At 32.3% G+C, this 12,572-nt stretch overlaps 1 protein-coding gene across 2 annotated transcripts in view; it reads left to right on the forward strand.

The window, feature by feature from the left end:
• Positions 1–256: 256 nt before the first annotated feature.
• GNGT1 (G protein subunit gamma transducin 1) overlaps positions 257–12,572 on the forward strand; it is a 45,253-nt gene continuing 32,937 nt past the window's right edge. For both annotated transcript variants that reach the window (XM_047753221.1, XM_047753222.1), the window contains exon 1: positions 257–288. The gene's annotated coding sequence lies outside the window, so the exon portion shown is untranslated. The remainder of the gene's footprint in view (positions 289–12,572) is intronic.

The raw sequence follows: 12,572 nt of genomic DNA on the forward strand, positions 1-12,572 counted from the left end.
TTGTTTTTGTTGTGTAATCTTTCCAGAAGTTTATCAATTTTACTAATAATTCCAGTTAATCAGGGTTTGCTTATTTGTGTGCTTGGTGTTGTTTATCCTGCCCATTTTATCTTTGTTCCCTCATCCTTCATTCTTCTATCATTTTCTATTTTGGGATTTTGTTTTGTTCTGAGGTTTATTTCATTGTTCTGACTCTAGTTTCTCGGGAAATAAATGACTAAAGCAGAAGGTCTGCATTGCATTTGCTCTGCTGGTCAGGGGAGGAGACGTTCCTGGAGGAGAATGGAGGTAGATGCCTTAGTCTAATCTTGTAAACATAATGATTCTGTAGAAAAATACGCCTTGTCTAGGAAAGGCTTTTTCAGGCTATGCCTAGTTATTTAGAATTGCTTAAAGAAACCTGGAATATATGGATTTATAGGTCATGATTGCTGGAAAATATCATGTAAGCTATAAGCATCTGCAGAGATGGTTTATGGCCTAAGTAGCACCTTCGGTACAGGGTACTCTGAGTCAGATTTTCTGATGCCGTTGAAAAGAAAAAGCCCTGTAATGCCCAACTAGAGGTCCTAGACCTCCCTCTGTGATTCGATTGTGCCCTGTGACTATTTGCATCCTTAATAAAGCTTGATTTCTTTATTCATGTGGGTCTTATTTGACAGTCCAATCTTTTTAATCTCAAATTTTAACTTGAATGTTCACCTTATTAGTTTAAGCCTTCATATTTTCTAATGTATGCATTAAATGTTAACAGTTTTTCTCTAGGAACTTCTTAGCTGCCTTCCATAAGTTTTATACAATATTTTCTTATTATTCAGTTGGCAGTATTTTCCAATTTCCAATAACTTCTTTCTGACCCATGAGGGCTTTTCTAAATTTTCAAACAAAAGTGATTTTCTAGTTAACTTTGCTGCTATTAACTAACAACTGTATTGTTTTCAAATAATGTGGCTTATATGATACCAATACCTTGAAACTGTTTGAGTCTTGTGTTCTGATTAGGTGGTAATTTTCACTAATATTAAATCAGCAAACTGTGGCCCACAGGCCAAATCTATCCAGGCATCTGTTTTTGTAAATTTTAAATTTACCACCCCACCCACCTATTTATTTATTATCTATGGTTGCCTTTATATTACAATGGCAGAGTTGAGAGGTTGTGACAAAAACTCTATGTCCTGCAAAGGCTAAAATATCTGCCTACTGCAGTTTGGAGGCAGTATTCTATGTCCTACACAGTATATTTGTTCATCTAGCCTTATAATTCTGTAAAGTTTTTCAGTGTTGCTTTAGACAGATAGATGTATCCATAGATAAATGATTTGTTCTTGGGTGCACAGACACTTAAAACAGCATCATTTTCTGGTAATTTTTTTAATTTAAATACTGGATGGAATTCTGGCTTAATAGTAATGTAGATATACTTACTAATATTTTTGTTGAGTATTTGGATTTTCGGTAATATAGATATACTTACTAATATTTTTGTTCAGTATTTGGCATGTATGTATTTCAGTCCTTTTTTGGTCAATCTTTCTGTGTATTTAGGTTTTAGATTGGTCTCTGCCAAATAACAAAAGCTGGAATTTATTATTTGTTCCAGGAAAAAAATCTTTCTCTTTAGAATTTTTTTCATGTGCATTTAATGAGGTTACTGTTAAATTTATTTTTAAAGCTTATATTGTGCTTTCTGCTTTTTCTGGCTTTGGTATGTTTTGACTCTTTATGCCCTTTCTGGGCCTCATTTGAAATGATTATGTGTCTAATTTTACTTTTCCTCTTTAACCTAACAAAATCACATATCAGTGAATACTTTTACTTTCCTGTAATACTTTCATTCTAATCAGTTTACTTTCCACTCAAATATAATTCTTCAGTTTAGTTCTATCATATTTTAACTTCTTCCCTTAAAATTAGTGCCAATGGGTTTTTGCATGGATTTATTTGAATTTAACCACAGATTTCTAATTTTTTAGTTCATTTCTTATTATATTTCAAAACTTTCATATGAGACCATCTAAAATAAGGAAAAAAATCTTATGCATTTACAAAAAGAGGAGGCAGAATTAATAAAGATAAAAGCAAAAACTAATTTATTAGGATATACAAATAGCAGAATCATGTTTAATCAAATCTTTATTAAAAAGTCTAATAAAGTAGGCAAAGCTGTAACGAAGGCTAAAATTAATGCAAAGTTTATCACTAAAAATCTGATGTAAATTTCAGTGGTAAAAATTTTGAAAGCCTCCATAAAATTACTTCAAAGGAAAAAATTGATTGCCAAAATCATCCAGAGAAGATAGAAAGCCTCAGTAAATCAAAAGTCATACTTAAAATGGAAAAGGTTAACAAAGAACTTCCTTTAAAGGAGTGTTAAGCCTTGATAGTTTAATGTGTGAGTTATTAAAACCATCTAATAACCAAATAAAACTTATAAAATCTTAGGGCATAGAAAAAGACTATTTTAGAATATACTTTTTTGGCCCAGCATAATATTAATGTCAAAAGTTGATAGAGCATTAGAAAAAGAAAAACTACAGATTTTTAGTCAAAATTCCTTTAAAATGATCAAACTGAATTCAGAACTATTTTAAAAGTATAAGTGTTTATATAAGGTTTATTTTAAGAATTTATAGATAAGCTCATGTTGAGATATCTATTAGATATTTTATCATATCAAAATTTCAGAGGAGAAAAAATGTGATCACTTTTATTTGCTGAAAATTTGGATCTATGATCTATTCTTCATATAAAGAAAAACCACTGAGCAAATTAGGAAGATAATTATATTTAATTAATCTGATGAATAATACTAATTTCAAACCTGCAGTCAATGCTTAGTTAACTATAAGATATAAAAGGTATATTGATAAAAGTCAGAAATAAACAAAAAGACTTTCCTTACTATTATGTATCGTTGTTTCTCAAAATTTCAGCCAGTGAAAGAAGGCAAAAAAAGAACAAAGAGATTAGGTATTAACAAGGAGATGCAATTATTATTTGCAAATTTTGTGAATCTCCCTGTAGAAAAACTTTTAGAATCAACTGGAATATCATAACAGATAGTAAACTTTATTATTTGATTAATCAGAAAACTACTAGGCTAAAAACCATACCTTTTTCTGTTTAACAGTAATTACCAGTTAGAATATATGAATTATAAAACACTTCCACTAACCCAAAAACTTTAAAAACATGAAAAATAAGCTTTAAATGTAAAATAAATAAATAAATAATGATGTAGCAAGGAATAATTTTTTTTTTCCTTCTGGTACAGTGCCTTACCAGTTTCAGCCTTTTCTTCATCTTTAAGACAGTAAAGGTAACACATCTTTGAAGGAATTGAATAGGTATTTATGGTTGTCATCCCTAGGAAGGAGTGAGATGCATGGATTTATAGTATCTGCCCTTAGATTTGTTGAACTTAACTCCACTGCAGGAAGAGAGAGTTTTATCAGCATTTTACTTCCAAAGTTCGTAAGAAATAAAGCATGAAATCTTGGGGAATTATTGGCATAGACAAAAGGGCAGCGCTTGTAGACAACCCCATTGAACCATATTTGATTCCTTTCAGACATAGCACCTCCAAAGAACCCCTCAGGAGAAAGTGGCTGGGAGTAAGCCTATAAGGCCTGGTTATGCCTGACTGAGGAATATTCCTGACTTCAACATTAGGAAACAGGATTCCATCTGAGCCTACATTCCATTGTAGGACCAGCTGGTTTGGACAAGTGGCTGAGCAAAACAACCCCATCACAGCACAGAGAAGCAAGGCAGAGGTGTGGATGATTGCTGATAGTGCATCCTCTTCCATAGAAGGATAAGTAGGGGCCATGGACAGAGAAGAAGCTTCTCCCTGACTCCAGAGTTAAATGTCTAGAGCTTTCATTTGCAACTAAAGAAGGCTATAGCTCCCAATAATCTTAAACTATCCAAATGAAGCAAGAGATTTCTCATAGATTTATAATGGATGATTTGTCTTGATGATAGTATCTGGAAAAAAATCAAAAGATGCTTTTATAAAATAAAGGTGATAGAAGTATCACTCTTGCTGTTATTGACAAATTTCTCATATTACAGATGACAATTCTATTGTAAATGAAAGTATAGATATGCAAACCCAATTAATGGGATGGAATTATTTTTTAACTTGAAAAACAAATTCTAAAATTAATCTGGAAAATAAATGTACCCAAATAGTGAAGAAATTAGTTTTAAAGAGGAATAAAACACTGTGATATTACTGTAAAAATCATTAAAAATCTTTAGAAAGTCAGGTAACAACCATTTATCTATTTTCTAAGGAGGGCAAATACTGGTCTTTAGTAGTTAAATATTTATACTAATGACTTAATTTATAAATAGCCTGATTTTAAAGATATTTATTTCCTTGGAGCATAACTTATAATCTTGAGATAAGGCTAGCCTTTATTATTAGTTATAAGAGATGACATTTACATATAAAAGTTTGATTTATAAAATAACATTTTATTATAGATGACAATATTTGTTAAAAAGTTGTAAAAAGCTTTGGTTGTTCACTTAAAATTGTAGACTCCTATTTGAAACAAAAGTTTTGTTTAGAAGGTAATAATTAAACTGATGGTATACTATCAGTTATCTCACTTCATTAAACTCAAGAAACAAAAAAATGACCCAGAAAGTATTCTTAAAAATTATAGCTGAACAACTCCTCTATGTAAAAAAAGTTTTTTACAAGTAAAATTATCTGAAAAGATTAATTTTAAAACAGTGCAGAATATCAATTTGTCATGAGAATTATAGTGCTATGTTTCAGATAAAAAATTTCCAGAAGATGGCTAAGACAGACCTCTTCGGTATCAAATGTCAAAAAAACAGTTTAAGCAAAAACTGTAAGATTAATAAAAGATGAACCTACATTTTAGTTTCAGAGGGAAATAGTTGGCCTCTATTGCAAAATTCTAGTCTAGGACCATATCAATTTGTGTCTTTGCTAAAGAATATGTTAACTCCAGATCCTATAAGGTAAAGTTATAAATGCATCCCGTGGGGTTAAGGAGTTTAGGCTCTAAAGGTAGTGTCAACATATACCATGGACCCTTGAACAACTCAGGGGTTAGGGGCACCCACCCCCATGCGAACAAAAATCTGTCTACCTCTATCTCTGCCTCAAAAACGAAGGAATTAATAAATGATTCACTCAAGGACAGGAAGCTAAAAAGGTTTTGATAGAATCAGAATTCAAACCCCAGTTCTTTTGATTCCACATACTGTGATCTCTAAACAAACACAAACTTTTCCTGTCGCTTAATTAAGATCCATAAAATAAAAATAAAGGTAGTATATTTATTGAAAAAAAAATCTGTGCCTAATGGACCTTTGCAGTTCAAACTCTTGTTGTTCAAAAGTCAACTATAATTTGTATCCTGTACACATTAAGAATTATGAATGTGAAAATCAGAATAAGTTTTAAAAAGAAGGTAATTCGATCAGTGGTTTTTAAAACTCTATGTATTATTTTAGTTTTAAAAGTGTTTGAAAAAAAAAAACAGTATTTGAGTTATCATATTTCCCTAGGATAGCGGAGTGTAGTTAAATAATCTTTCCACATATCTTCCAAAGACTGTGTGGATCCATAAAATCTAATAAAAACCACACATAACTTATATCTAGAGCAAAAGTGAGAGAAAGGGAATAAAATTACATGTAATTGAGGAAATAATGTGAAGATTTTGCCCAAAAAAGGAGAAGGGTAGTGTGGTACAGAAATTGGTGAAATGCAGATAATATTATCTCCAGAAGAAGATTTTACCCTACCTGGAGTCTTGAGATCTAGGGGATCAAAGCCATGGCTGTTGGGGAATTGGGGATGGCATAGCTTAGTGTGGCAATGAGACAACCTAAAGGAAGTAGATATCCTTTGGAGATTTGGTAATTAATGGAAAGAAGGAAGAAAAGGATAGAAAGTGAGAATTTCATAGAAAGTAAAAAAATCACTGCAGTAGACAACACACCAACATGTAAAGAATTTATAATTCCATGCACCAACAGAAAAGAGTATTCTTGAACCAAAAACCCTAGTAAACCACCCAAACACCTCATAGGGCTCTAACAGGATGCTTGTTGTTAACTCAAGAAAATCTAAGACATAGGCTATTCAAAAGGAAAATTCTAGATATGTGGCAAGAAGGAAAACTACTATGAATTAAATATTTAAATGTCAATCAACTTCGATATATTATTAGACTCTAAAGAATTATTCTCTGGGGTTTCTGGCAAAAATAGTAAGTCACAGAGGCAAACAAATATCAGCAAGTATATTTCAAAAGCAACATACCGGCTTTTCACTCTCTCACCCCTTGATGCTTTCCTTCCTTTCTTCATCTAACTTAAATTTCATAGATTTCAACATTCATTATGATGTTAATTCTAGGTTTTTGTAAGCATTCTTTCCCAGATGAAAGAGGATCACTTCCATTCCTACTTTGCTGAGATCGTTTTTATCATAAATTGATATTGAACTTTATCAAATGCCTTATCTGTGTATCTAACACCACTGGAATACACTTCACATAGTCACGATGTATTATACATTACTGGTCTTGACTTGATAAGAGTTTGTTCAAGTTTTATGCATGTATTCACAAGGATGAAGTTGACCTATAGTTTTTCTTCCTTGTAATATCCTTGCCAATTATTATTTTTAGTCTTAAAAATGGGAATTATTTCTTTTTTATCATCTAGAATAGATTTTGGAAACTAGGATTATTTCTTTTTAAATATATGGAATAATTTACCAGTGAAGCCATCTGGGCCTAAAGTTTTCTTTGTACTAAAGCTGAAAATTGTGACTTCCAATTTCTTTAACAGATATAGGAATATTCAGAATTTCTACCTATTTTTATGTTAGTTTTGGAAAGAGGACCAGTTTCATGGGCATGCAACCTGTGTAGTCACATACATTTACAAGGGTCTCGCACTTGGTCTAGTATTTTATTGTCTCCATCTTTAAATTCCTATTTATTATTTGAACAAAGAAACTCTGATTCTCACTTTGCACTGGACCCTTCAAATTATTTCGTTATTCATTTTTTGTCATGTGTGTTTTTAAAGGTATTTGCTTATTTCATCTAAGTTACCAAATTTATTGGTATGAATTTTTAATAATACCCATTTATTCTATTTTCTATAGCTTTAGGATTTGTGATATTGTCTGCTTTTCTGTTTGTGATATTAATAATTTGTTTTTTTCTCTTGTATTTAAAATATTGCTATTAACAAAATACTTTGTTGGAGTTCCCATCGTGGCTCAGGAGTTAACCTGACTAGCATCCATGAGGACACGGGTTTGATCCCCCTGGCCCTACTCAGTGGGTTAAGGATCTGGTGTTGTTCTGAACTGTGATGTAGGTCACAGAAGTGGCTCAGATCCTGTGTTACTGTGGCTGTGGTGTAGGCTGGTGGCTTCAGCTCCATTTGGACCCCCAGCCATATGCTGTGGGTGTGGCCCTAAAAAGATAAAAAGACAAAAACAATAATAATAAGTAAAAAAAAATACTCAGCCTTTTTTGCAAAAAAATTTTGACTTTATTTCCTCAAAAATATTTTTATAAACATTTTCATTATTGCTTTTTTTTTTTTTTTTTTAAGGCCCACACCCACAACATATGGAGGTTCCCAGGCTAGGGATCAAATCGGAGCTATAGCCACTGGCCTATGCCACAGCCACAGCAACACCAGATCAAAACCACATCTTCAACCTACACCAAGTTCACAGCAATGCTGAAATGCTGGATTCTTAACCCACTGAGTGAGGCCAGGGATGGAACCTGCATCCTCATGGATGCCAGTCAGATTCGTTTCCCCTGAGCCAGACAGGAACTCCTCATTATTGCTCTTATCTTTATTAACTTCCTTCTACTTTTTTGAGGATGCTTAAGCATGTATTTAATGTGATTAATGTTATACTTTCTTGAGATGTAAGATTGGTTGATTTTCAGTTTTTCTTCTTTTTGATTACTAATATAGTGCTATAAATTTCCCTTTGATCACTATTTTAATGCATCTCTGATTTTTATATTTCAGATTTTTAGTTTCATTTAACTGAAAATATATTACATTGTGATTTCTTCTTTGGCATGTATGTTATATAATGGTATGTTTTTAATTTCCAAACACTTGGAGATTTTCCAGTTATTTTTATGATATTCCTAATTTAATTTTGTAATCAGGGAGTATACTCCATGTGATTTCACTTCTTCATAAAATATCTTGAGACTTAACTATGGATCGGCAAATGCAAGATTTAGTAAATACTCCCTATGTACTTGAAAATAATGTTTATTCTCAGTGTGTTGGATATAGTGTTGTTTAAATTTCCTATTTCTTTAATTTTTCCTATCTGTTCATTTACTGAAAGAAATGTGTTAAATTATACAAATTACAATTATATATTTATCTACTTCTCCTTTTAGTTGTCTTAGTTTTTGTTCTTGTATTAAACTTCTTTCTTTTTCCAGATGAAAATAGCATTATTTTATTTTTTGATTTGATAGATTATATACAATTGTATAGAAAATTCAAGCAGAGTAGAAAAGATGAGGGAAATATAAATAGCTCCCACATGTGTTAAACTTTTTATTAGACATATAGACATTTATAATTATTATATCCTCCTAGTGATTAAATTGAGCTTTTTAATCACTTGAAAGTTTGGCTATTCTCTTCATCTCAAAGTCTTATTTGTCTGACGTGAATAAACTACTATACCAGCTTTATTTTGGTTAGTATTTGTATGGTATACCTTTTCTGCTCCTTTTGTTTTCAGATATTTATAACTATATATAAAGTATGTCTCTTGTAAACAGCACTGAGTTAGATCTTTGATTTTTGTTTGTTTTTCATCCAATATGACTATTTCTTCCTTTAATTGCGGTGTTTAGTCAATTTACTTTTAGTAATATCACTTAGTTGGATTTAAGTTATCTATCTTGCCATTGTTTTCTAATTGTCTGATGTTTTGTTCATTTCTTTTTTCTTGCTTTCCTTTGGATTATTATTCCCTTTTATATATTAGTCCATTCTTTATTTGCTTTTTAGCTCTGTGTATTTTGTGATTTTTTTTTTTTAGTGATAACCCTTAAAATTACTATATGTATTCTAGCTAGTAAGTTGTGATACTTCCCAAAGTATAAAGAAGCTTAAAAAGACTTTTATTCCATTAACCAACACTCCTACCTTTGTTATTAATTCCATATCTTTCAAATCTTTACCTGCTTTAAATGCATAAAATTTAATACTCATTACTTTTTAAAGAGAATATTAATTTATATTTTCCACATTTATATCTTCTAGCACTCTCATTCCAGTTTGCAGTTATATGCTTCCATCTGGGGTCATTTTCCTTCAAAATTCCCATTAATGTTTTCTGTAGTGCAGATCCGATGATAACAAATTATCTTGGCATTTGTTTATATGTAAACATCTTCATTTATCCTTCCATTTTTGAAGGATACTTTTGCTATGCATAGAATTACTGGTTTGCAGGGTTTGTTTGGCACTTTAAAATATTAACCTCTTATTTTCTTAAGTCCATAGTTTCTGTTGAAATATCAATCATCAGTCTTTTTGATGTTCATTTGAAAGTATTATCTCTGCATTTTGTAGGTATATGAAGATTGTCAGTTTGTTTTTAGTTGTCAGATGTTTGATGAAGTTGTGCCCAATTGTATTTTTCTTTGTATTTATTGTTTGGAGTATGTACTTGAGTGCCAACTCACACCCCCTAAATCAAAACCCCTGGGCATGGGGCATAGGAGTCTACATTGTGCCAGGCTGCCCAGATGATTCTTATGCTCAAAATTTGATAACCATCTTATAGAAAAGTAAGGCAGTATGACATGCTTTGGAAACTGAACATAATTTGGTGTGCCTGAATTGTAGGTTACAAAAGGTAGTGGGTTAGGGGAGATGAATCTGGAGCAGAATGCCAGGGTCCACTTGTAAGAAGTCTTCCATGACACACTGGAGAAAGAATGTGAAGATTCAACAAGAAACCACTAAAGAGTTTAAAGCAGAAGAGTAAACTTTTAAGATTTTTTAACGAAAGATTACCCTGGCACCAGTGTGGATGGTTGGATATGGAGCAGACATAGTCAGGAAGGAAACTCTGGAGAATGTTTTAATTTTATTAGAATAAGATAAGAAGGATTAGACTAGGTTTGAATAGATAGACTTGGTGACCAATTGAATACGTGGGTGAAGGCAGAAGAAATGATTTTAAATGAGTTTGATGCCCATATTTGCTTGCCTCCATCTCTAAATTTATAACCGAAGATATAGACAATGAATGTTTTAAAGCTACAACTCTGCACTTTTCTACTTTTTCTTATTTTTTATCACAAGACCTATTTTTTTTAAGAAACATAAAACTTAAGACAAACTTTTACAGCCACCATTACAACATGGGAAGGACATGCTATAGGACAGTCCCTTACTGAATAACATCATTAGCTAAATGCCTATGAGACATTAGCCGAGATGGCATGTCCACTTGGAGATACAATGATACAGACAATTTGGAAGGCTCCATTGCATTCTATGGTTGAACATGTGACAATGTGTGTGCACGAGTGGTAGTCCAGACTAAATTTTTTCAATAAATGAGTATGATATTAAAAGCCAGCCCATTCCTTTTTTGTGTCACAGAATGAGACATTCCTTTTAATCAGGCTGTCTGGTGAAACCACAGTAGTGACGGTCTTCAAGCTGATTGTGCTAGGAAGGAATTTCCCTTTGACTGCAGAATGTCCTAGCTTTATTTCTTTGTTAAAATAAAATGACAGAGGTTTGGGATATTAGAGCAGTTATATCAAAAACTCTACCTCCTACCCATGCTGAGTAGAAAGCTGCCACTCTAAGCTAAGCTGGGTCCATGAGCCCTAAAGGGCTTTGGCTCAAGAGTAAATTAAAGGCAACAAATACTAAATCAAACTTCCCTGTAGCGCTTGGAGTCCCCAACCCCTTCCCCCAAAAGGCTCTGTATCATCTACCCAACAATCCCAGAGCACATATGACTTTTCTGCTATAGTCATTCTCAGAAACCACCAAAAACAGTCATAAATACAGGCCTTATTCAACCGAAAACCTTTTAATGACATGCTTTTTGTTATTGTTACATCTCGTACTCTATAAAACACTGTCTCCTCCTTTTAAAAACGTCCCTGGTTTGTTGAAGAAACTAGGATGTTTGTCTTGTAGAGTCTTAACATTGTGGATTTGGCTGATTGATTTTCCCTGGTTTCTTCCATCTTGCTCCTTTACTCCCATGAGTACTTTACAATCTGGCAATATAGATGATACTATCTAGAGACTTGACTAACTTCAGGTTCAATTTTCTTTCTTTATTTCTGAAAAATTACTTCATCAGAAGGGGTGTACCTGTATTATTGCATCATATCAAGAAGTGAATAACATCTATTGACACACTTTTAGTAAAGTTAAAATTATCCATGGGTTCAGAGACATTCGTCTAAGTTCTCCGTGATACTGTTTCCACATCAATCTCTCATGCTATGGTTTCAGCATCCACAGATGATCATTACCTAGATGCATACTTTCTTTATATATATATATATATATATATATATATATATATATATATATATAATGATTTTTTTTCCACTATAGCTGGTTTACAGTAGTCTGTCAATTTTCTATTGTACAGCATGGTGACCCAGTTATACATATATGTATGCATTTTTTCTCACATTATTATGCTCCATCATAAGTTTCATTAGGGGAATCTGCTAACATTTTAATGAATGAATTAGGTAGGATTCTTCTGTGAGTAACTTTCTCTCATGCACTATTTAGTTGTTAAGAATAAATTTTAAAAGATTTGAGCTTCATTATTTCTCTTAATTCATCAGTTTCAAAGAAATGAGATAGTGCCCTAGCAACATCCAAGAGTTACCAAGGAGTGTACGTGTGTGTGTGTGTGTGTGTGTGTTAATTATCTCAAGTTATATTCATGTTTATATAATATATGTAAAGTGGTCATTACTTGTTTTGATGCTCATATTGTCTCATTTTCGGCCAGTAGAAATCCCCTAATGTCACTCTCCTGTTTTTGTGACATGATTCATTAGTCTTTAATAGTTTCCTTGCTTTCTGGAATAAGATGACCCAGTTTCATCTATTTCATCTTACATAATTCCTGTTCCAGACCCGGACTCAGCGATTTCTTTTAAAAGTTCTGGTTTCTTTTAGTGAGAAATAGTACTTAGAGACCACAGTCTGGATGGTAGGAGTACTTACTGCTGCTGAATTGTCATTGCTACAAGGACTTTTCAATGAAAGAGTGGAAAATATATTTTTATAGACATAGTATTCTATATATGACAAGTTCTAAATAACAATATTACTAATAAGACCTCAAAATGCATTTTCAGATATCTTCAGAATTTACTTGACCCTTAGATTATATCCCCCAAAAGACAGTCAAAATACTAGTTTTCCAAAACCACTGGAAATAACTATATATCCTTTTGGTAGTTATGCCACTATTTGACATTCATTTCAGTTTAGTG

This window comes from Phacochoerus africanus, chromosome 11 (genome assembly GCF_016906955.1).
Source record: "Phacochoerus africanus isolate WHEZ1 chromosome 11, ROS_Pafr_v1, whole genome shotgun sequence".
In the NCBI taxonomy this organism is placed as follows: domain Eukaryota; kingdom Metazoa; phylum Chordata; class Mammalia; order Artiodactyla; family Suidae; genus Phacochoerus; species Phacochoerus africanus.